Source organism: Apium graveolens, chromosome 10, assembly GCF_009905375.1.
Source record: "Apium graveolens cultivar Ventura chromosome 10, ASM990537v1, whole genome shotgun sequence".
In the NCBI taxonomy this organism is placed as follows: domain Eukaryota; kingdom Viridiplantae; phylum Streptophyta; class Magnoliopsida; order Apiales; family Apiaceae; genus Apium; species Apium graveolens.
This window is the reverse complement of record NC_133656.1, coordinates 162,714,568-162,740,505: the sequence shown is the minus strand read 5'-3', so window position 1 is coordinate 162,740,505 and position 25,938 is coordinate 162,714,568. Positions and strand designations below refer to the sequence as shown.

At 33.8% G+C, this 25,938-nt stretch overlaps 1 long non-coding RNA gene across 1 annotated transcript; it reads left to right on the top strand.

The window, feature by feature from the left end:
* Positions 1 to 13,202: 13,202 nt before the first annotated feature.
* On the top strand, positions 13,203 to 25,136 carry LOC141689043 (uncharacterized). The gene is made up of 3 exons (XR_012562237.1): positions 13,203 to 13,544; positions 15,824 to 15,988; positions 24,601 to 25,136. It is a non-coding gene; the product is annotated as an uncharacterized LOC141689043 (long non-coding RNA).
* Positions 25,137 to 25,938: the final 802 nt, after the last annotated feature.

The following is a 25,938-nucleotide window of genomic DNA, read 5'->3' as shown; positions in this document are numbered from 1 at the left end:
TATTTGTGATGGTACTGAGCAAGTAAGGGAAAATAAGATGCAGCTGCTAATTCAGCAATATGAGCACTTCCATTGTGAAGACAATGAATCTCTCACTGATATCTTTTGTAAATTTTAAAAACTACTAAATGCTCTGAAGTTGCATGGAAGAGTCTATCAAATAAAAGACTCTAACCTCAAGTTCCTTAGATCTCTTCCAAAGGAATGGAAACCAATGACAGTCTCATTGAGAAATTCTCAGGATTACAAGGAGTTTACCTTGGAGAGACTATATGGCATTCTGAAAACTTATGAGCTTGAAATAGAGCAAGATGAGAGGATGGAGAAAGGAAGGAAGAAAGGAGGGTCCATAGCACTGGTTGCTGAGTTAGAGAAGGAGAAAGAGATAAAGGTAGAAGCTGTTGAGTCTACATCAAAGGTATGTGAAAGCAAGGGCAAAGGGCTGGTAGCTGAAAATGAAGATCATTTGAGCCAAGATGATATGGATGATATTGATGAGCATTTAGCATTCCTTTCCAGAAGATTTGCCAAGCTTAAGTTCAAAAAGAACTTTGGAGCAGCCAAACCAAGTAGAAACATGGTAGATAAATCCAAATTCAAATGTTTCAAATGTGGCTTGGCTGGGCATTTTGCCAGTGAATGTAGAAAGTCAGATTCCAGCAAGAAGAAATTTGAGCCTGTTGATTATAAATAGAAATAATTTGAGTTGCTCAAGCAAAAGGAAAGGGCTTTCAGTACACAAGAAAATGACTGGGCAGCTAATGGATTGGATGAAGATGAAGAAACAAGCTATGTCAATCTAGCCCTGATGGCCAAATCTGATGAAACAGAAACAAATTCTTCATGTAATCAGGTAATCACCACTAACCTAGCACATTTATCTAAAGCTGAGTGTAATGATGCAATCAATGACATGTCCACAGAACTATATCATTTGCGTGTTACACTTAAGTCTCTCACTAAGGAAAATGCTAAAATTAAAGAAAACAATGTGTTTTTAAGTGAGAGGAATAATGTGCTAGAGTCTTAGTTCATTGAATTTGAAAAAATTGAGAATTGAGTGTAAGATTGCTAAGGATGAATTAACTGATTCCTTGAAGAAAGAAGAGATTTTGAAGAAGCAGCTTGAACGGGAACAAGAAGTGATTAAAGCATGGAAATCATCCAGGGATGTCCATGCTCAAATCACTAAAGTTCAAGGCATTGAGTCCTTTTGTGATGCAGCCTGGAAGAAGATTAAAGAGAAGCTTGAGTCCGATTTGGTTGAAGGATTGTTGACAGATGTGGACTCGACGGATGATGAAGATCATCCGTCGGATAGTCAAAAGGATTATTCGTCGAGTAATAAGGAGCCACATCCATCGGCTGTGAGTAAACCTATTAGCAAAGCTAACCTAGCTAAGTTGAATGAGAAATATGGATTAGTTTCTAAGAACTTTATTCCAGGAGAATCAAGTCAAGTTAGGATGGAAAAGAAAGTTAATGTTGGTCATCTGTCCATCAAGCAATTGAATGATATGTTAGAAAAGATTGAGGCTAAAACAGAAACTAAAAAGAAAAACAATAAAAATGGGAAAGTAGGAATTAACAAACATAACAACTACACACCTGATAAATATGCTCCAAGAAAATCAGTGTTAAGTGTGGTAGTGGTAATCACCTGTCTTTTAATTGCAAATTTGTCATGTCTACTCCTATATCTGTGCCTCCCTCTTTTCCCAACATGACTGATATGCCTACCATGCCTATGAATGTTATGTCTACTCAGAATTTGCATGCACAATTTGCTAATATGCCATTTGCACCTAATCCTTATTATGATGCATTTAGTATGCCATAAATACCATTTAGCATGCCTTACTGGAATAACATATTTTCAAACAGCATGCCTTTCCCTGTTAATCAAAATGTGCATGATAATTTTGTGCTAATGACTGGTTTCAAAGGTCCAACTCAAATGACTAAGGATGAATCAGATATTCCCAAGTCAAATGAAACTAAGCCTAAGAAACCAAAGAAGAAAGCTAACAAGGCAGGACCCAAGGAAACTTGGGTACCAAAATCAACTTGATTTTGTTTTGATGTGTGCAGGAAAACAGAAAGAATCTTTGGTACCTGGATAGTGGTTGTTCAAGGCACATGATTGGAGATTCTACCCTACTCACAGAGTTCAAGGAAAGAGCTGGCCCAAGTATTACTTTTGGAGATGACAGCAAGGGTTATACTGTGGGATATGGCTTGATTTTAAAAGACAATGTCCTCATTGAAGATGTTGCCTTAGTGGATGGTCTCAAGCATAATTTTTTGAGTATCAGCCAGCTTTATGATAAAGGCAATTCAGTAACCTTCAATTCAGAAGCCTGTATTGTGACAAATAAAAGGAGCAACAAAGTGGTTCTCACTGGAGTGAGAAAAGGAAATGTGTATCTAGCTGACTTCAACTCATCTAATGCAGAATCTGTCACTTATCTTCTCAGTAAAGCAAGTCAAGATGAAAGTTGGCCATGGCACAAGAAGTTGTCCCATCTAAACTTCAAGACCATGAATGAGCTTGTCAAGAAAGAATTAGTTAGAGGCATTCCTCAAGTGGAGTTTTCTAAGGATGGATTGTGTGATGCTTTCCAAAAGAGAAAGCAGATCAAAGCATCATTCAGAAAGAAGCTTGATTCAACAATTGAAGAACCTTTGTAATTGTTACACATGAATTTATTTGGACCAGTCAATGTGTTGTCCATCTCAAGGAAAAGATTTTGCCTAGTAATTGTGGATGATTTCTCAAAGTTCTCTTGGACATATTTCCTAAAGTCTAAAGATGAAGCTAGTGAAATCATCATCAATCAAATAAGGCAAGTCAACAATCATCCTAATTTTAAAGTAAGAAGAATCCGGAGTGACAATGGAACTGAGTTCAAGAATTCTGTGATGAGATCATTTTGTGAAGCGAATGGGATTATGCATGAGTTTTCTGCAGCAAGAACTCCACAAAAAATAGAGTAGTGGAAAGAAAGAATAGATCTCTTATTGAAGCTGCAAGGACAATGCTTGAAGAATCAAAGTTACCAACATATTTTTATGCTGAAGCTGTGAATACTGCTTGCTACACTCAGAATATTTCTTTGGTTAATCAAGCAAAGTGCATGACACCCTATCAATTATTCAAGAACAAGAAACCAACTCTAAATTTTCTTCATGTCTTTGGCTGCAACTGTTATATCTTGAGGAATCAAACTGATCAACATAGGAAGTTTGATGATAAAGTAGATGAAGGAATTTTTGTTGGATATGCTGTGGGAAAGGCATATAGGGTCTATAATCTAAGAACCAACATTGTTATGGATTCAATACATGTTGTGTTTTATGACAAAAAAGATTGAAGGACTGCAAAATGGAGATTCCCATGAAAGCCTCAAGTTTGATAATGTGGAGATGGTTAGTGATGATAGTGATGATGAAAGTGATCAAGAAATAATGAATAAGGATAATGCAGAAAAATCTACAACTAATGAAGCACATAATTCAACATCTGTCGAGTTGGAAAATGCTTCATCCGTCGGGAGACAATCTGCCTTATCCGTCGGGAAACAGTAAGCTTCATCCGTCGGGACACAAAGTGCATCATCCGTCGGGTCATTAAGAAGAGCTAAAAATCAGAATAGATCACTTACATAAAGTTCCTCTTTCTCAAATCAAAGATTCACAAATTCAGGGGGAGTTTCCAATAATCAAAACTCAGTCACACATCAAGACAATAATGAGGTATCTTCATCTAGAGCTAATCTACCTCAACAAAGAAAATGGACTAAAGATCACCCTTTTGAGCTCATCATTGGTGATGCATCTTCTAGAGTTCAAACAAGGAGAGCAACTCAAGAAGAATATCTATATAGAAGCTTCCTATCTAAGAAGAACCAAAGAAGGTAGAAGAAGTTTTGTTGGATCCTGATTGGATTTTAGCTATGCAGGACGAGCTAAACCAATTTGAAAGGAACAAGGTATGGAAGCTGGTACCCAAACCTAAAGGAAATAATCCAATTGACACCAAGTGGGTATTCAAAAACAAGATGAATCAAAATGGCATAATGGTCAGGAACAAAGCTAGATTGGTTGCTAAGGGCTATTGTCAACAAGAAGGAATAGATTTTGATGAAACTTTTGCTCCTATTGCAAGACTTGAAGCCATCAGAATTTTCTTAGCCTATGCAGCTCATGCCAATTTCAAGGTCTATCAAATGGATGTCAAAAGTGCTTTTCTAAATGGAGATTTGGAGGGGGAAGTCTATGTCAGTCAACCTCCTGGTTTTGAAGATCCAAATTTTCCAGAATATGTCTACTATCTTTCGAAGGCACTTTATGGACTGAAGCAAGCACCTAGAGCCTGGTATGACACTTTATCAAAGTTTATTTTGGAAAATCACTTCACAAGAGGTACTGTTGATAAAATTTTATTGTTTAGAATTGTTAATGGCTCTAGTATACTTGTTCAAATTTATGTAGATGATATTATATTTGGCTCTACAGATGAAAAACTTTGCAAAAAGTTTGCCAAATTGATGCAAAGTAAGTATGAAATGAGCATGATGGGAGAACTAACTTACTTTCTTGGTTTACAAGTTAAGCAAGTTAGTGATGGAATATTCATTAGTCAAACTAAATACATTCATGATCTTTTAAAGAAGTTTGATCTAATGGATTGCACATCTGCAAAAACTCCCATGGCCATTACAACTAAGCTTAAATTAAGCACTAACTTCTGTACTTAACAGCTAGTAGGCCAGATATAATGTTTGCTACTTGTCTCTGTGCTGGATTTCAAGCTGATCCTAGAGAATCTCACTTAATAGCTATTAAGAGAATTTTCAGATATCTCAAGGGAACACCAAAACTTGGCATTTGGTACCCTAGAGATTCTAGTTTTGATATAACTGGTTATTCAGATGCAGATTATGCAGGTTGTAAAATAGACAGAAAAAGTACAACAGGAACCTGTCAATTTCTAGGGAACAAGCTTGTGTCCTGGTTCAGTAAAAAGCAAAATTCAGTTTCTACTTCTACAGCTGAAGCTGAGTATATTGCTGCTGGTAGTTGTTGTGCACAGATTTTGTGGATGAAAAACTAATTGTTGGACTATGGTCTACAAGTGGATAGAATTCCCATTTTCTGTGATAACACAAGTGCAATTGCCATCACTGAAAATCCAGTGCAACATACAAGAACAAAGCACATAGACATCAAGTACTACTTCATTAGGGAGCATGTAATGAATGGTAATGTGGAACTTCATTTTGTTCCAAGTGAAAAGCAGCTTGCAGATATATTTACCAAGCCACTTGATAAATCCACCTTTTCTAGGTTGGTAAGTGAGTTAGGTATGCTTAATTATTCTTGAATTATTTCAGATATGTTTGCAAGTTTTTATGCAGCCAGAAAATTAATTGATTTTTCAGCTTTAGATGAAATTTTGGCTAAGTCAAATTTTACAACCCGACGGATGCTCATTATCCATCGATTTTGATCATCTGTCAGAATATTATTTGTTAATAAAAATCAATTACTTTTCTGGATTATTTTATAACTCGACGGATAACTGATTTATCCTCATCCGTCAAATTGTCTCAATCTTAGCCGTTAAAACTCTGAATATTATCCATCGAGTATACTTACAGTTTGTAATCATGACACGACGGATAAGTGACATAATTTTTACAGTTTATTTATTTTTAAACGGCTACTTTGGGCTATTTTGATTGGTCACTTTATTTAACTTTATTATTTTTGACAGTTTATCACTGAGATAGTATAAAAGTAGAATTCATTTTTATTCTACTCTTTTATCATTCTCAATTCGATTGCTCTAACTTCTTTCTTCCTCAAAAGCAAATACTCTCTCTTCAAATTTCTCAATCTCTAACAATGGATCCATTCGTCAAAATCATGTCTCAAACTGGATATATCTATGAAAAGAACAACTTCATAGCTCTTGTGAACAAGGAGATTCAACAGTCTGGTGAGTTCCACAAGATGATGGATTTTGTAAAGAACTGCAAACTCAGCTATGCCATGCTGGAATCTCACACTATCTACTGTGAGGTTGTAGAGGAAATATGGACAACTGTAGTGTACAACTCTATTGAGAAGACCATCATTTTCACTCTCAAAGGCAAGCAGTTTTGCGTTAATATTGACATTGTCAAAGCATGCTTTAAAATTCCTGACAATACTGCTACTGTTCCACACACAGACACAAATATAGTTAACATGCTAAATTCCATGGGCTATGCACTTACTATCTCTAAGTTAAGTGAAATTATGAGGTTAGGTCTTAGAAAGGAATGAAGCTTTATGTGTGATGTGGTAACTAAAGTATTCTCTGGTAAGATTAGTAACTTTGATTCTGTTAACATTTCTATGCTTAACATGCTTTACATGCTAGTTACTGATAATTACCTTAATTTCAGTGACTTGGTCTTGTTTGAGTTAGGCTTTAAGTTAGGAGAACTCAATAAGAGAGGTAAAAGTGTCTATTATGCTAGATTCTTTATGATGCTTGCTAACCATCTCATTGAGAACATTGTGATTGAGAACCCAACCAACAAGTTGAATTGTTGGGTTCAAGAAAGAAGGATTATTGCAGACCTCAATAGGACAAACTGCCACAAAGAGGTCCCTCTCTTTTATTTTCCAATCATGGAGGGACCTTAGGTAAGTGAAGTAATTTCTGTTGTCTCCACTCTTCCAATCTCACACACTTCTTTGCCTTCAAATGTTACAATGGCATCTGTGTCAATGACCCAACAAATGCCTACCCAAGCTACTAAACCATAAATTTCAAAATCCAAGTCAAAGAAAGCCCCCTCTAATTTCTTTCATAAGAAATCAGTTGCAAAATCCACTAAACAAAAAGAGGGGAGTGTGAAGGTGAGTGAGAAAGGTGAGGGACAGGGTGAAAATCAAAGAAACCCTAAGGATAAGGCTGGTGAGAAGAGTGTACCCAAACCTAGCCACACCACAGTTTTCCAACAAACTATAATTGTTAATAAGGAAATTAGCTCATTTCTAGTTTCATCCTCCCAAAAGGGTGTTCCTTTTGAAACAAGCTCCCAACCAGGAGCACATGCCAGAAGGGTTAGGGACACGAGTTCATCACAAACTTATGCTAGAAAGAAAAGATCAACAACCCTTGGGGATGCACAGGGAACACACACAGTGCAAACTGGTGCTAAAGACCCAGTCACTGCACCATCTCAAATTCAGATTGATGTGACTCCAATAAATGTGAGCCCTTGATGCAAAAAGAGAGAAATTGAGAGAAATGTAGGTACAGGAGTGATAAGGATGGACATCATTTCTAGTGAGTCAATGAATGCCAATGATGTAGACATAGAGAAACTATCTCAGCATGATCAAGCTGTTATAAGTTCCATCTCTTTGGATGTTGAGGCATTTACTCATCCTGTTCCAGCATATCAAATTTTGGTTGGACAGGGCAATGAGAATGCAGAAAGGATGTTGAACTTGGTGCATACCACCCAGTCAATGTAAAGAGCTAAGGATGCCATCACAACTATGCCACCTAGAGCTCATGATGATGTTGACTATGGGACTGGGGAATCTGCTGATTTCTTTGGAGACGATGGTGAAAGTGAGGAGCTCATGAACATAGGGGGAGAAGCAGGCACCAGTTCTAGATCTGGCCTTCCTTCATGGGCATTCTCCGAGGACTGTGATCTTCAACATTTCAAGGTCACTCTCATTCATCAAATCCAGGAAATACACAATGCCATTCAATCTACAACAGATGCAGGCACCAAGCAGCTCTTACAGGCACATCTCAATTCTCTGCAATTGCATCAAATCCAAGGCTTTCAACACAATCAGGATATCACTTCTATCCAGACAGAGCTTAATCAAGTGAAGAAGGATATTTCTGACAGATTAGATGCTAAACTTACAGAAGCCACAATGATTGATATTAAAAGACAGCTAAGGAAGAATTCTGATCTTACAACAAAGGTAGACTCCTTAGATAAAAGGATGACTTCTATGGAAGCTTCTCTCACAGCTATACATCTACATCAAGCACAGCAAACTCAATTACTATAACAGCTGGTGGCTGCACAATCTTCTTCCTCCAATCTACTTGATGATAACAAAAAGGGGGAGAAATCATTATCTCAAGTCAGTCAAGTAGAGCCATCTAGTGAGGGGGAGAAAGTGATAAATGTACAAATCAACCAAGTAATTGTTCCTGAAATTACTCTGCCAAAGCCACCAGTATTGGATAGCATTGACTTGATCCAAATTGCAGCTGCTAAGCTTGAGTCAAAGACAATATCCAAAATTCTTGATGTTGCAGCTGTGGAGAAGGAATTGGATGATAAATGGAGAAAGATAGATGCAGAAATTCAACAAAAGTTTGGGCCAATTCAGAAATCAGATAAAGTCTTCAAACATTACTCTCAAGTCAAGCAGATTTCTGTGAATGACCTTAGCATGAATTATCTGGAAAAGGCCAAACATCTTGCATCAAGTCCCCAAAAGCAAGTCTTATCATGAGACCTAAAGAAATTACTCAAGATTTTCAGACAAAAATCCTATGGATACTGTGTATGAGATACCTAGGCCAGATGAGAAGAAGCTGTTGGCTAGGTCAATTGCCTTCTACAAAGATCCAGCTGATTCAGCACTCAAAAGAAGATTAACCAAGATTTACATAAATGGTAAGGAAATTTGTGTGGTGGCTGGACACCCCATGTTTGTGGAAGCTAAGAAGGAAGAGAAAGAAAGAATCGGACAAGAAAAGAAGCAAGCTGCTCTGGATGCTAAAAAGCTCAAACAGAAGAAGCAAGCTGCTATCTTAGCCAAGATTCAAGCTGTAAAAACCACAACAGAAATTCCTGCACAACCATCTGTAATTGTTGAACCTCAAGATCAAAAAGTGCAAGATGAACCATAACAGAACAGAAGATTCAGATACAAGCTACCCTTCAAAAGAAAATTGGACTTCAGTGATGAGGAGATGGAAGACTTCATTCCCAAAAAGCCTACAACTTCAACTCAGACATCAAAACCCTCAGTGGTATTTGAAGAATTCAAGGTGGTGGATCCAACTAGGAACATTCATGGTGAACCCATAATTCCTAAGGATGAACCAGTAGACTGGGATAGTTTGCCAATTCCTGAATTAAACTTTCCAATCTTCAATAAGCCAAAGAAAACAAAGACTAGAGCAATCAAGAAAGTGAAGCCTGTGTCTCTAAGATCCAAGACCCTAACCAAATCTCAACCCACAGTCAACAAGAGAGATCTTATGTATATCTGTGATATCAAGGAGTTTTCAGACTTGAATCTCTACTTGGATGAACTGGAAGAAGTAAGAGGAATTGATGCTTACAGACATCTTCCTGAAAGGCTGGTATTTAAATACAAGGGAGGGAAGGAGATAATATGACAACTTCACAGGATTCTTCAAGAAAGCCAATCTGTTCTGATAAAGATCTACTCATCTTTTAAAAAGAACTTTGGATACAATGTGACTTCAAGAAGATTGAGGAGTTGAGGAGTAACAAAGCCAAAGATGCACTTCCAAAAACTCTATCAATTCCCTTCACAGGAAAAAGAGTGCATTTGAGGCCTTATTGGCTGATGGAATTCATGGATGACAAGGGAATTAGAAGATTCTTCAGACTGGATGACCAACTGAGTATCTCTAGCAATGAGACTCTTTTGGAAATGCAAGAAATGTTAGATTTATCTGAAGCTGATGAACTTGAGTTCCACAGACAACTCCAAAGTCAGATAGAAGAAAACAACAGGAGGCTTGGGAAGAAATTCAGACAATCAAGGAAATAAACTTATCTGCTCAGACTAGAGGAGCACCTTGATAATGATTGTGAGCAACTTCTTTGTACACTTTGCAATGTTCAATTTTTAATAAATTTTGTAGCACTTATCAGTTTTATCTACTATTTTCAATCTGTATTTTTAGGGTGTTTTATTATTATCAAGTTTCTCTTAATTTATGGCTACAATTCTAGTAGACATAAATTGGGGGAGATTGTTAGGAATATGTTGTGAACTTGATGATAAATTAAACAAAACAGCTTAGTAGATTTAACTTAGTGAATTTTGTAGCACTCGACGGATGATCAAATATAGTCCCGACGGATGATTCAATATAGTCCTGATGGATGATGATTTGACATCCATAGAGTGAGTAGCTTATGTAATAATAAGTTTTGTAACACATTTCTGCAAACAACTTTGTGTAAATTCTGTACTAGCATATGAGTCATGTTGACTACTAGTAGATATGCAGAATAGGTTGATTAATTGTAAATATGAGATGTCTTGTAATTTTGCATAAGTGAAATGGAGTCAAGTGTCAAATAGCTAGCCTACGGATGATCAACAAAGCTACCCGACGGATAACAAGCATGTACCCGACAGATGATCAATTCAAACATCTGTTGACAGTGACAACACAGTCACATGTGTTGGGTGTTTGCAAAAGGAATGTGGCACCCTGTTTAGCAGGAAATTGGGAACAAAGAAGCATTACCAATTCCATACAAGTTATGAAGATTTTCAAAGATGCTGGAATAGAGTAATGAAGTAGCATGGAGTTAGACTTGATAGGTTTTGTTTTATTATCCTGTCTTATTACCATGTAAACTTGGTGATATATAAATCAAGTGTAGTAAGTAGAACAACAACAACAACTATCAAACTAAGCAAACACATTTTAGGTGAGAAATAGATAAAGCCGTACTTGTCAAGAATTTCTCCATAGTTTGTTTGTTCAACTTGTAAAGCAGCTGTGAGCTAATTTGAGCTTCACAGAGTTCTCAAATCGATATTTATATATCTCTGGTGGATACATTCAAATCCACCATAAAGTTTTAAAGACTTATGTTTTTATTACTTTGTGTTTGATTTATTTAATTTTTTCATTCCGCACTATGCAAATCAAAACACATATATATCTGTCGAGTTAAGAACTATTTTTAAAATCTTTAAAAAGAAACCAGAATTATATTCAACCCCCCTTCTGTAATTCTTGTTGTATCTTTGGGAATAACAATTTTTTTAAGATTTTAAGGATAATATAGTACTGATAACATTACTTTTATAACAATATTATTTTTTTATCTAATGTTTTTCTTTTAAATTAGATTTTCTTAGATATGTGAATTTTGCATTTTACTAAATTTAATTTCAAAATTTTACTCATAAGTAATAGTAGAATATATTAATAGAACAAGTAATTTTTTTTTATTTTATTCCAATTTTGAAATTATTGTATATCCTCTTTTTATACCTTTTTAGTTGTATAATACGAGTCGTCGTCGAAGATGGCGTCGAGAAAATTTCAATAAATATGTTATTTTGATTTATTTCTGTTTCAAAATTATTGTTATCCTCTTTTATATCTTTTTAGTTGCAGAATACGAGGTTTCGTCAAAGACGATGCCGAGAAACTTTCCATAAATTTTGATTTTGATTTTATTTCAGTTTTAAAATTATTATATATTCTCTATTATATCATTTTAGTTTTAGAATACAAGGCTTCGTTGAAGACGACGCCGAGAAACTGTTCAATAAATATCTTATTTTGATTTAAAATATTTCAATTCCAAAATTATTGTATGTCCTCCTTTATACTTTTTGAGTTGTGAAATACGAGGCGTCGTCGAATATGACGCAAAAAAACTGTCATTAAATATCTTAATTTGATTTATTTCAGTATCAAAATTATTGCTTATCCTCTTTTATATCTTTTTAGTTGCAAAATACGAGGCTTCGTCGAAGACGACGCCGATAAACTATCCATAAATTTCTTATTTTGATTTTATTTCAATTTCAAAATTATTGTATATCCTTTATCATATCAATAAATATTTTAATTTGTTTTTATTATAATTTTAAAATTATTGTATGTCCTCTATTATACCTTTTTAGTGTCAGAATACGAGGTATCTTCGAAGACGACACCGACAAACTGTTAATAAATATCATATCTTGATTTTTTTTAATTTCACAATTATTTATACCCTCTTTTATATCTTTTGGCGGTATCAAGAAACTGTCAATAAATAAATTTTAATCTTAGATCAAAAGTTGATTAATTTAACCACCAAAAAGTACAACTGGAAAGGGATGCATCTATATAATGAAACTCAACAAAAATTTTCTTTTCATGTAGTATAGCAATTCAGTTTAAAGGAGAACTTGATATGTAATATTGTGCATGAGTTTAAAGGAGAGTAAATGTTCAATTACAAATTGCGATAAATTTGCATTGAAATTTGCAACGCACAATGAAATTGTTTTCAATTAAAAATCCGCAACATTCGAAGCAATATTACTTTAATTTATTTTTGTAAACCAAACGATACCACGACATTTACTGTAAATTTAAATCACCAAAAAAGTAATAAATAATTTCTTATCTACTTATCATAAGGCACGACAACATATTATACCATTAGGTTAAGTAAACTTAAAAATTTGTTAAAATTATTATATGTATAGTTTTTGGTTAAAAAGGGGATAACTATCCTCTTGGTCACAGGTTCGAATCCCACGGGAGGAGAATTTATGATTACGCCTCCTGAGTCAAAGCCTGTCGCTTAATTGCGATTTATTGCGTGAGCCCGTAGGGTTTACCCAGTGCGCACCCGAAAGGTAGCGGCTGCGGGTTACCTACGATAAAAAAAATAAAAAAATTTATTTATTACATTAAGTAATTGTCCGGTATTTCATTGATGCGTTTTAAAAATCTAATATAAAACTACGATATTTATATCTTAAGTCATAATTAAGAGAATCAATGAAACCATAATATAATTTTGAACAAGTACGTAAATTTGAATATTACATTTTTGAAATAAATTACATTTGTAATTTTTGTTACATGTCGCGAAAAAAATATCTTGAAATCCAATTAATTATTTTATTTTATTTTATCTTATCTTATTTTCTAATTATTTCTCGATGGTTTAAAAATAATGGAAAACAAGTTATTTAATATACAAAATATTATATATAATGTTATACACTTGCATACATACACATACATATATACAAATTATTTAATTTTTAAAAAATTAATAAAAAGAGCACGCATAATGCGGGTATAGGTGCTAGTTATGTAAATGGTTTAGGTTCATTTAGATTTTAACCGGATTTTTTATAATCTTAGACTGAATTGGACCGGAAGAAAACAGAATATTTTTAGCAACCGAGACGGTTATGTTCGGTCAGGTCGGAATCCGCTCTACCTCACAATCCACACCGGGATTATGGGCGCCTTACGTCCGATACACTTAAATAAATAAATAAATAATTAAAAAGAACCCAATATCGTTGGGTATCCATTTGATCATATCGTGTCCTTGGTCCTTTTTTAAAATTCAAATTACTATACATTTAGGACAAGATTCTTCAAATTTGGGACATGAATCATTTTACAACGCCAACCGCATATTGTTTCTTGCAAAATTTGTATGCATATATTGGAATATGCTGCTGCGGCTGATTTATAGGTATGTTTCTCTAGTTTCATCTTCAAGATTCTGTTCTTTAAGTTTTTGTTATGTTCATGTACTTTTATTGAATCTTTTTTATTTATATATGTCTTGTAACTTGTAAGTAATTAAGAATTAAACGACTGTAGTAGCCCCTGTAGTGTATTATGGGGGGACCCACTTGTGGGGTATGCTGAAACCTGTGACAATATTTTTGAAAGCTGTTCGACTAGGGGGTTTGAAAGCTTCTTGTTGTGTTCGTGTGTGTGTGTGTGTTTCTTGCATATTCTATAGTTGGATTAAGTACGCTTATCTTAGTGCACTAGTTTTTGGAGTATGCTGTGTGACTTATAGAACTAAGCCAGGGTTCGATTTAGCTACCAGAAACTACAAATTGGAAAATAGCTATTGTATTCGTTGATACCTAAAAAAGATAAAGCGCAAAGATATGTATACTAAAGCTAAACCAAGCTAAACCAGTCTCTGTTGGCTACAAACAGAGACTGCGTTGATAGAGAGTATTCTATGATCTTTAATTAGGGAATATGTTGTTGGGCTGTGACCACTTCTATGCTCTTAAACGCATCATGTGAAGTAAGCCTCCTCTTTATTGAGCTCTGGTGTTTAGGAATAGTTTTACATCTTTTGTTGAGGACATTGAGGAAATACTTTCGTCCTCTAGCTAAGTCCCTGGCCTCTTGTCCCTGGCCTCTTGCATCGTTAATGGCTGTACAAGTGCTGTTGAGATCTCCTCCGTTAGACCACTAATAAAATTATAGATGTGCTATGACTCCATCTGATGTCCTTGTTGTGTCATAATATTGTCGCTTAACTTATTAAATTAAGTAAAATTTTCTGGTTCTAACAAGTTTGTTGAGTTACCACACAGTATTATCATACCTCACCTTAGAAATTCTTTGGCAAACAAGCTTTACAAATTTTATTCACAAGAGATTTAGCTTTGCTTCTTCGTTTGTAGTAAGTTTGAGCTGAAATTATTCTTCGTATTTTTGGGTCCAGCTCCTAGAATCCGTCTCCCCTGAACTATTGGGAAATCAACTCTTTAGGGTTTATAGATTTGAGAAACTTGTGGGGTACCTAGTCAGTGTTTACTCTTTCTACAGATTGTTAAACATGTGATAGTGCTTGCTAGATAAATATGAGGTTATTTTTGGGCTGAAAGTGAAGCTAGAATTTTGGGTGAAATAGAAGAATTTAATTTAGCATTTGTGTTATTGTTGGTTGGAAGAATTATGAAGGAATCTGGGATGAAGGTATGAGAAAACATTGTGCAATTTTGCCTTAATTTGGACACGAGGTTGATTGTATAGTTTCAGTTCAGGATTAATTTGTGGTTTTATATTTCAAAGGGTTGAGTTGCTGGGGGTTGGTTTTGAACCCTCCCAATTTATACTTCTAGATCTACCAACCAAATATAAATTGTCAGACTCATAAACAGTTGCAGAATGGGTATGGAACATACCTAATCCAGTTTCTAGAGCCTTCTACAAGTTCTTACTCAATATCTCCATCAGATCTGTGAGCTTTTTGTTCTTTATCTGGATCTCGGATTTCTTCTAATGAGGTCTAATATGCATCCACATTAGTTTATATGTTTGAGATTGATCTTTTAATGTTTTTGGAGATAATTTTTTTTATCATTTATTGGAAATTTAGGACCGAAGATCGGTGGCTCTGTTATTAATTTTTCACAGCAGGACAAAGTCAGGATTGGGGTTTAGACTTAAGTTCAGCTAAGAAAATTTAAGGATAGAGTAGAATCAGAAACAACCATTATATTCATCGACACGAAAGAGATAAAGACCCAAGCTATATATAATACTAAAGCTAACATAATCCGTTTCTCTGACATAACGGCGAACATGCTGCTTGCTGCATGAGGGGGAGGGAGGGGTCCGTTGGTTCCCTGCCACCAATCTAATAACGAACCTTGAGTTCGAGATGTTCTTAGATTTTGGCATTTCACTATGATTTGCTTAGGAGTTTTCTTTAATCTTAGCCAGCTTCATTTGTTGAATTTTAATGCCAGAACAGCAGGTTCTGAAGATACATACGTTTTTTGTTCTTTTAAAACCTTTATGACAACCATTGTAATCGACTTGTTCAAGTTCTCACATGTATAAAAGGGTTCACAGTTACCAACGTTGGATTTACGAACTTCCAAATAGATGAATTCATGGCATTGTTTAAATTTCTTACTACAAGCAATTATCATTGTATCCCTTTAGTAAAGCGAAATATTTACTGCTATAATTCTATTTGGACATGCTGTGCAGCTGAAATTCGATGAAACATATGTCATATCTCAGTATGCAACCCGAGATTATGTGGCCGATGGACAAAGTTGAAGATGGAATACAGCTACTCATTTGTCTCTTCTGGGTTATTTGGAGCCTGAAAGAAAAGCAACTGCCAATTCTTCGAAACAGAGGTGCATTCAGGTCCACATTTGACATTCTTTGTTTTTGAGTTTTTCAATTGTTTTGGCAGACTGAAACTTGAGGAGTTTATATATGGAACATGAGTTGTTTTACATTTATAAAGTGATAGAAGTTCTTTCTTCAGGATTTATTTAAAAAATTCCAATTCTTTATTTTTAGTCAACTTATTAAGGAGTGTCATATGAATAGCAGATCTCAATTTCTTAAAAGATTTTTAATGGTTCAAACAAAGTAATACTATTTTCTATTGCAAATATAGATAATATGTTTGTTGCCCCCTGTAGCGAAGTTATATCTTTATTTCTTTGATTATATCCTTTTCTGACTGCTTGCAAGTGGTTCATCTAAAGTATTAATGTTTTTTTTGTGTTATTGTCTAGTAGGCCGTAAGTAATCCAAAAACCAATTTGGGTGGAAAGTGTGATGAATCGTAGTTTTCTTTATAAATAAAAATATGGTAGTTTTCTTTGCAATTTTACTTTAGTAATTTTGATGAGTTCATATGAGCAACTATATATATATAGGGTCGGGTTCAAGGCTAATTCTATTGCAAAACCCTAAATTTTGAATAGGAACTAAACCTAGTTACATGCTTTTTACATCGTTGTGTATGCTTAAAAATGTTTTCAAAATATAATACATAAACATGACATTTTGCACGTGCAATGTTATGTTCTACACCTGAACTCTGCGTAAATAGCACATTAATACTACAAAATATAGCGAATTCCTACAAAACCCTAATTAATACTACAAATAAGGCAAAATTCGATGCAGAAATCTAAATTTTAAATACTCTCATGAGAATTCTGCTGCGGATAGAAATAGAAATAGAACAAATCGCCATTTTGTATATAACAAATCGCAAAAATATATAAATAAATGAGAGAGAATGAGGGTAGATGATAGAGATAAAAAAAATTAAAAATATTTTTCGTGGGCTTAGATTTAGTTTTGATGTTAAAAATGTAAGGTTGAGATAGGATCTCGGTTCTTACACGATAGTAGGGTTCTCATCCGAGTAATAATTAGTGATCCCCAGTAGTATGTAATTTAGTGAGCCCTGTAATTTAGTGATTATTTATTATAATTTAGTGATAACCACCAAATTGTTAGTTTACAAAATATTTTTATATTTAGTAATATTAAGTATGTAAATTACGTATCTATATCCCGAAGCCTATATATGACGTCATAAGTCTATGCAGTTACAACCTTAATTGAAAAGACACCGACACGCATTTCTTGCACATCTTACTACAAAATAACTTGATACCAAATATGACTGTGCGGTTTAACCAGAGACACAAGTGACTTAAAATCTATAGTACATATAATCTTGAACGTTATAATACTATATAGTTACAACCGTAACTGAAAAGACGCCTTACTGACTTAAATGAAAAGACAAATCAAAATAACTTGATACCAATTATATATAATATAGATAGATTAGACAGACCATTGATAAACGGAGCTTGGGTAATATTTTGACGGGTAGGTCTTTGTTTAACTCACAAATCCCTAGCGTCCAATCTTTTTTTACCGTCCTCGGCCACTTCCAAATTTTGAAGCTCTTCGGCGTCGGAATTTGTCAGGATCAAGTGAGATTCCGACCTAATTTGTGTCTATTTTTGGTATTTTCTGAATTAACAGGTAAGATAACAGCTAAACAGCAATGAAACAGTAGAGATTAAGCAGAAATGTAGGTGAGAAACAGAAGAAATAAGATGAGAAACAGAAGAGATCAGATCAGATTTAAGATGAGAAGAGAATGCTTGTAGAACAAGCCAAAAATTTAGAGAGAGAAAGCAGTTATAGAGAGAGTGTGCTGGAATGAGATTCCATTTTCATATATCAATTCATAATCCAAATAGAACAGTTCTCTGGTATTTATACCAGCACACACAACACATAACAAGGGACAATGACAAAAGTACCCTTAGTCACTAATAGTAATCAATACTGTATTCAGCACATAGGCTTGGCTTCTATTATACTAATGCTTAGCACACACACAATAACACTGTACTGATAGACTAACTAATACCAGCTAATTATACCAGCACTCTTCCTGTCTTGACAGAATTCCACTTGGGTATGTAAATTCAACTTTCACCTGCACTTTTGGTGGTGTGTGTTGTCAATAGTTATTTTTCCAAAATAAAACAGACAATTTTCTTTAATAAAATAAAATATTATAATTACTAACAACTAAAAATAACACCGACAATTTCTTTTTCATGAATAAAATAATAAAATTATAATTAATAATAACTAACCAAATAACTTTTTAAGCCAACCAAAACTACAGGTAAAAAGTGAAATTACATACCCAAGTGACTGGATTTCTGACGTCGAAGAGCTTGAAATTTGGAAGTGGTCGAGGAGGGTAAAGAAAAATTTAGATGCTAGGGTTCTGTGAGTTAAACAAAGATCTACCTGTCAAAATATTAACCAAGATCCGTTTATCAATAGTCTATGTCTAGCTAATCTACTATATATAATCCTGAAGCCTCTATATTTGGTATCAAGTTATTTTGATGTGTCTTTTCATTTAAGTCGGTCTATATTGTATATATAATTTTTACAATATATGACGTCATCTATGTAATTACAACCCTAACTGAAAAGACGCACCTTACTTGCACATCTTACTACAAAAGAGCTTGATACCAAATATGATTGCGGGGCTTTATCGTAGACACAAGTGACTTAAAAATCTATAGTACATATAATCTTGAATTTTATAAGACTATATTGTTACAACCTTAACTGAAAAAACACACCATATAAGTTGATACCAAATATATAGGCTTCTGAATTATATATACTACAGATAGATTAGATAGACTATTGATATAAGCTAAATATAGATTAGTGATCCCCGTAATTTATATATACTATATAGGATTATAATTTAGTGATAACCACCAAATTGTTAGTTTACAAATTATTTTTATATTTAGTGATTTTAAGTATGTAAGTTAGTAATTTATAAAGGTTTCTAGTTTATATTTGGTTTCTAGTTTCTATTTTAATATTGGTTTCTACTGAATCAGATATTATTAAAATAATTAAATACGAGTCAGGTGGTGGTGTATGTAGCCATTCTTAATGGTGACATTAAATGGGGGTGTCCATCGTCGTTCTTAATGATGGTATTAGATCAGGTAGATGTTAGATAGAAAATCATCACTCAAACTGCCAGAATTCTTTAATTAAACCTTTGACTTCTCTGAAAATACAAATAGGCCCTTATTACTTTTGAATATTTTCAAATCGCTCCCTATATAAATTATGATTTGATTGCAGCCTTTGTGTCATGTTTGATGCCTTGTCCAAGTGCATAAAATCTAAAATTGATAGTTTAAAATGTGATATTCTTTATCTTAACGATAAATGTGATTTCTTAAAATGTGGAATTTATGTTCCTCTCCGTCAAAGCAAGTAATTTGAATGTGAGCTTACAATGCCCGAATTATTTAAATCACGCCATGAACCGAAAAAGTTAAGGCAAAAGTAAAAATGGAGTTAGAAAAGAAAAGGAAAGACATGAAAAGGAAAGCCAAAGAGATTCTATGATATTTTCATTTTAGTGAGAACAGTTCAAGACCTCCTTATGTGTTCTATACTGATGTTTGTCACGGTGTTGAACATGTTAAAGTTTCAATTAACCTGGTGAACTTGAATGTATATATATACCTGCCCATGTGAAATCATTAAACTTGTAGTTTAAAAATTCTTCTACATATGTTGTGGTTCCTTGAATTGACACTCTGATTACAGTTATGCATGAATTTTTTGGGTACCGGTTACTTTTTGATGCTATGTGGTGTTTATTATTATGTATTTTGTGTATAGAAGTTGCTCATTTGTTATTTAGGTTGTGTTCGATGTTCAATCTTAAGGTACAAAATTGTGAGGTCAACCTCTTTAGTTTTGACATTTAAGGAGAAAGAATTTAGTGTCATCTTTCAAGCCGTATTGAAAGACTAGAACGCAGCTAGAGTTGCGAAGGAAGATCAATTTGATGAGGTTAAATAGGTTAATAATATAGAGGTCAATAGTGGGGATCGAGTAGAGAAACCAACCCACAACCTGAATGCTTTCAAATTGTTGATCAACCTAAAGTGGTTAATGATATTATCGAGATTGATCAGATTGACTTTATAATTCCAGAATACTTGCTTTAACCTCCTGATCTTGTAAGTCAGTTTTCACAATATTTTGCACCTAAAGAAGTGCAAAAAGTTTTTCTTCAATCTACTTTACGCAACAGCGTTGCGTGATTCTTGACTTCTATAAAACTCATGGTGAGGAGAATTTTTGTAAATACTTAACTATTTTTAGTAGAAAAAATAGTGCATACATATGCATGTTTAGTATGTTGGGCTAAAAGTAGGGGTGGCTAAATAAGACACAATGTGAAACGTAACTCGGACATGGCTCGAGACGGTACAAATTTAGGTGGAGGGGTTAAAGGTTCAGGATGAGTTTGGGCTGGGCGTTAATTTACTATAAAAATGGGCCAATTTCTGGTCGATCCAAAAACATAAACCCGGCTATAAATATAATATATACTACATAGGTTTTAGACTCGGCCCAGTCCATTATTCCGTCAGCACTAAAATATATATTATAACTATACTTTTATCATTTCATCCCTAATTCATATCCTTCTTGAAACCTCGCCTCGTCTCTCAAACCTAACAATTTCATCTCAATTTGGTGCTTTATCTCTCGGTTTAGAAACTTTGACTATCAATCTAGTAGAAATCTCAATTTGGTAATAACTCAAATCTCTTAAATATACATCTTGTTATCTTGTTTACTGTGCGTACATATCTTGTTATCTTGTGTAATTCTGTAAGTTAATAGTATATATGTATGTGTAGTAATTCATGTTATATGTATGCCGGTATGTGTAGCTATTAAATTTATGTTATGTGTGATCTTCAATAACTTCTCTTTTTGGATCACTGGATAGGTAAATTTCTAGTTTAAGTTAGATTTGTGTGTAAATGATTTTACAGAGATTTGTTGCCATATAATCTGAAAATGTTGGTTCTCGGCTCATGTCCGATAAGGTCCGGTTTGGGTAAATTATGGTGTTAATGGGTTGAGTTTTTTCAACCCGTTTAGGGTTAGGTTCATGTTCACCTTGGCCCAAAAATAGGACCAATTACCCGACACAAACCCGACCCATTAATTGAAATTGCCACATGCAGCTAGAAGTTACAAAATTTAAAGATCATTTGTCATAAGTCAGGTTGTTTCGGGGCTTAGTTCATTAGGTTTGTTATATGCTTATTCACTTATCTTTATAATGATGAAATTCCCAAATATCTTATTAGACTTGTTCCATATACAATGATGTTTATATTAATGTTGTTTTAACTCTCTTCTTGGGTCGTGACCCTCATAATACTCCATTCTATTATTGAAAAATTCTTGGGATAGTCAATTTTCACCGATAAGTCAACCGAAGTTCCATCTCTGTAATTGTTTTTATATCATTATTATTTTTCCAAAATATGTCCTACATACGCATTATGTGTGGCCTAATATGTTTTATGTATATAGAAAAAAATGCCCTTGAGTACGTACTACTTAGGTGAGTTACATGATCACGAAGTGTATTTTAATGATAAAATTAGTAAATTTTTAATCAAGTTGTGTAATTACAGATATAACCCTCGTGTATTAACATTAAAAATCGTTTGTACTCACCTAACTTAGGTGAGTACATACTTAGGAGCATGAAGCTAATATATATATATATATAGTGAGAGCGAGAGAGACTAAATTATTTTCCCCTTAAAAAAACATTTTATCAAAAAAATTGTATAACATACCTTTGCATGTCATTCTTTCAAAGCCCGCATAGCTTTTCCACTACATGATTCTTTTATAAAACTTTTGCAATCTAAAATCTCTATTGGGCGTTCTTAGTGCAACAAACCTGGTTGCATTACAGGTATTGCTCATACAAGACATAAAATAGGTCATTTCAGTATTTTCAAGCGTAGTATGTGAAACACATAATGCATACCCTGCATTGATGGTAAAAAGAAGTATCGATAAACGAATTCTCTCATTCTTTCCAAGAAGAGGCCCATATGCTAAGAAACGGGGACCCTTGGGTCGCATGCCGAGTCCCCGTGTCGGATACTCGAACACACGTATTCCCGAATCGGACACGCGGATTCTTTCATGATACTAATCAGAAATTTTATCTTCAGGAATTGTAGTCAAAATCTTAGTCAAAATCTATTTTAGCAAACTACCCTCACAAAATTAAGTATCAATGTCTATTAATTACTACAAAAAATATTCATTATCGTATTTATTTTTGCATAAACAAAAAGTTTTTACTAGTATCTTTGTGTTTTAGATTAATAAATGATGAATATGATTTATTTTTCATGCAATTTTTGGGTTTTTAAGTAGGTTTTATAATGTTTAACATGAAATACATATGAATTTTTTTGTTTATTTTTCCTGTATCCCCCCGCACTCGTATCCCCATATTATTATATTTGTCGAATTCCTGTATCCCCGCACTCGCACTCTCGCACCCGTGTCCTTGCTTCCTAGCCCATATGACACACAGGTAGCTTTAACTTTTTTCCATAACGTATAAAACATTTGACCGAGATACCTTTAAGAAAATACGATCTTTGATATAAAATTCTAACTCATGTCTACTACGTTGCTTAAATCTTTAGTTTTATACGAACTACATGAATATCAATATTTAAATTGTTGATTTTTATAGACATCTATCATGAATTAGTTCTGAGATGCAATTTTTACCTAGTTTAGTCTATTAAAGGGGTCTACACTCTAGTCTATACAGTGCTTAGGAAGATTCCATTTCAATGCTAGAGTAATAGTTTTTGTAAGGATATAGTGTGACAGTATTCCATGTAATCTCATGTCTAAACTGTCAAGGTTATTTATTGTTTATCCATGTGGACTGAAATGAATATATAACTTGTGGTTAGTCGATCGAGAATGGCCCAAACAATATCTTTATCCGCGTATGACATCTTTCAACTCGTCTTCCTCTTCTAGAAGTAAGACACTTTGTGACCTGTCAGCTTGTCTTCTCAGCAAAGACACCTCCCAAGTTCCAACTGTCCAATCTTCATCATTAGCATCATTATGAATTGACAATTGTACTTCTTCAAAACTCCTCCAAAAAATACCAACTCATTTCTATTCGTAAAGAATAGCATGATATATGTGCCAATGAATACATTTTTTCACTGGTCTGTATCATGCATATTCTGCTTGCCTTTTGATACTGCCCTGTGCTTTCTTAATACTGTTACATTCGCTTATTATAACACATGTGATGCATGAATCGTTTGAGTTACGCATTTGTTGAACGCATATAACTTTTTTTAATTTTTTATTTTCTTTTTTGGATATTTTTAAAAAAAAGGTGTAATAGTATTTTTTTTTTTTTTGGATACTTAAATAGTGTACACTTATCATAATCAGGAATTTTTTTTTAAAAAAAAAGTAATCTTTCATTTACCTAGATGGTCAAAATTTTGAACTTGGGTATTCTCGTTACTTTGTTTTTTTTTGGAAAAAAAAAGTTGTAGTTTTGTCGTTGTTTCTCTTAGACTTCGCTCTTTCATTCTCCAACTTGGTTGGTAAAATACAAAACAATGTTATACTTATAAAGTTTATTTGATTATCTTAAATCTAATTTTTAATTGAATTAAAAAACATAATATCATGTAATTCTAATTTTCATATCAAAATGTAATAGTAGTTTGATTTTCTTCGATACAATATCATTGTTTCTGGAAATATGATGTATTATTGATTATACATTAGTATAGTTATCAAGATTTAAAACATGTCTCTCTTACCTTAAAACGGTAAATATGAATTTATAAATATATTATTTTCATCAAAATTTAGTGATGGTCAAATTTTCTTTTATGTATTTTGTATCTCAAGTTTTAAACCCAAATCCTCTCTAGCACAAAATAAGAATTTTTTAGTTTTAGTTGTCAATTTTGAACTTAAATATTTGTCTACTTCTTGTATGTAGGATATAAGTAGTTTATCTTATCCTGTATTCTTGCATGTAAAGAAATAAGCATGGGTATGTTTGTACAAAACCAATATTGTTTTAGTGTTTTATAAAAATGTTACAGTCACTACTTTGAGGGAGACATCATACATCTACTGTATATGTTATTGTAATTTATCTTAAGAAATTCTATTCACATGCAGATAGCTTTAAGAATTTTGTACAAATCTTGTTCATATGCAGACAATATATACATTTTTCCACAGGACATGCACATCTTTGGCATGTACAATATATCTGTTCTTGTTCCCATGGCATTCCAATGGTTTGCATGTTTTAGAACAGAGTTTGTGAATCCCAGTTTACTAGATGTGTTTAAGGTATTTCATGTGTATGTTGTTTGTGAATTTTTCTACTTGTTTTTGAATTAGATACTTCAGTCTCTCGTGCAAATAAGTACCACCCTTTTAAATTTAGTATGTGATATATGTTCTGATAGTGGATTTAGTTTTTGTCTATGGCTAGTTCCTTTTATGGTGTTCTTGTTTTTCAGGTTTAATAAAGTGTTTTTGCTGAAAAATGCCTTCGAGACTTTCACTTGGACAAGGCAGTGGTGAGGGCTCCTCTCAGAGGGCGCGTGACAGACGCTTAATTGTTAAAATTAGGCCACCAAAGCCTATAAGAAATGCTATTGTGACACTGACAGGGGCAAATGGAATCGTCAAAACCATTTACTATAGTAGATCGAGTACCGCGCCATCCTCAAATTTCCCAGAGATTGTACATGTAGATGGAGGAATGCCAAAAGATAATGAGAAGGCGCCAGGGAAATAACTTTATTAGGAATGTTTTAGCCTGGTGGATATTGAGTGGGGGGTTTGAGCATGTCTGTCTGAGTATTTGGTATACCTCAAGAAAGATTGTGTGGACATTAATTACTTTCCTGTTCTTTTGAAAGTTGGATAAATGTTGTTGAGTAACTTGTTCGAGTTCTACATTCAAAGAAGGGTTCTATGGGGCAGCCACCGCACAGGAACCCTAGAAGTACAGGCCCCCAAATTTTTAAGACCTTAAATATATTTACAAACAATATCATAAGAAATATAAAATGGACTTGTTTTAATGACAAATGAAAGTGCATTTTTTTTATAAAAATAAGCAAGAATCTTAATATGCGAGAAGAGCCTCTAATTTTAATTAAATTATTCGAATATATTTTTTGTTTACATATTTTGGTAGTTTATTTTATTTGTCGGAATATATTTTTTTTAAATTTATATTAAAAAAATTACCGGTCCAATTTTGTAATTTCGCACATGTTCTTATTATTTTACCCGGGACTTGGGTTTATGAATCTTCAAGAATGAATCTTCAAGAACAAATACAAGGTGTCATCTACAGTCCTTAGTACCAGTAATCGTCATATTCGTGTCATGAATCTTTACTTCTTTTAGGAATTACCAATTCCAAAAATAACTTTAATTGCCTGCTGTCACTTGTAGAGCCTGGGAGGGCTAGGAAGAGCAAATTCTTGTACTTGTTCCTTGTTTGGAAATCGTTCTTTTCGAGTCATTTAGTCATAACCAGCTCTATAGCCCGTGCAATGAACGGGCATGCTCTAGATTGGACAAATCGATATTATTTTAGTTATACTTTATGATAATATTTCATGTTATCCCCCTCCGAATGTTGATGGATTTATTTGTGTATATAAGTAGATTTTTATTGTGATGACAGTGGTGCAATAGTGTACAATTGACGTAGAGACCAGTGACATTTCTTGTTTTCCACCGTTAAGGACGATCGATGGAAGTATTTTAGAAATTTTAGTAATTGCCTAAACTATTACACGATATAGTAGTTTGTTTACATAAGATTTTATTTTATAATT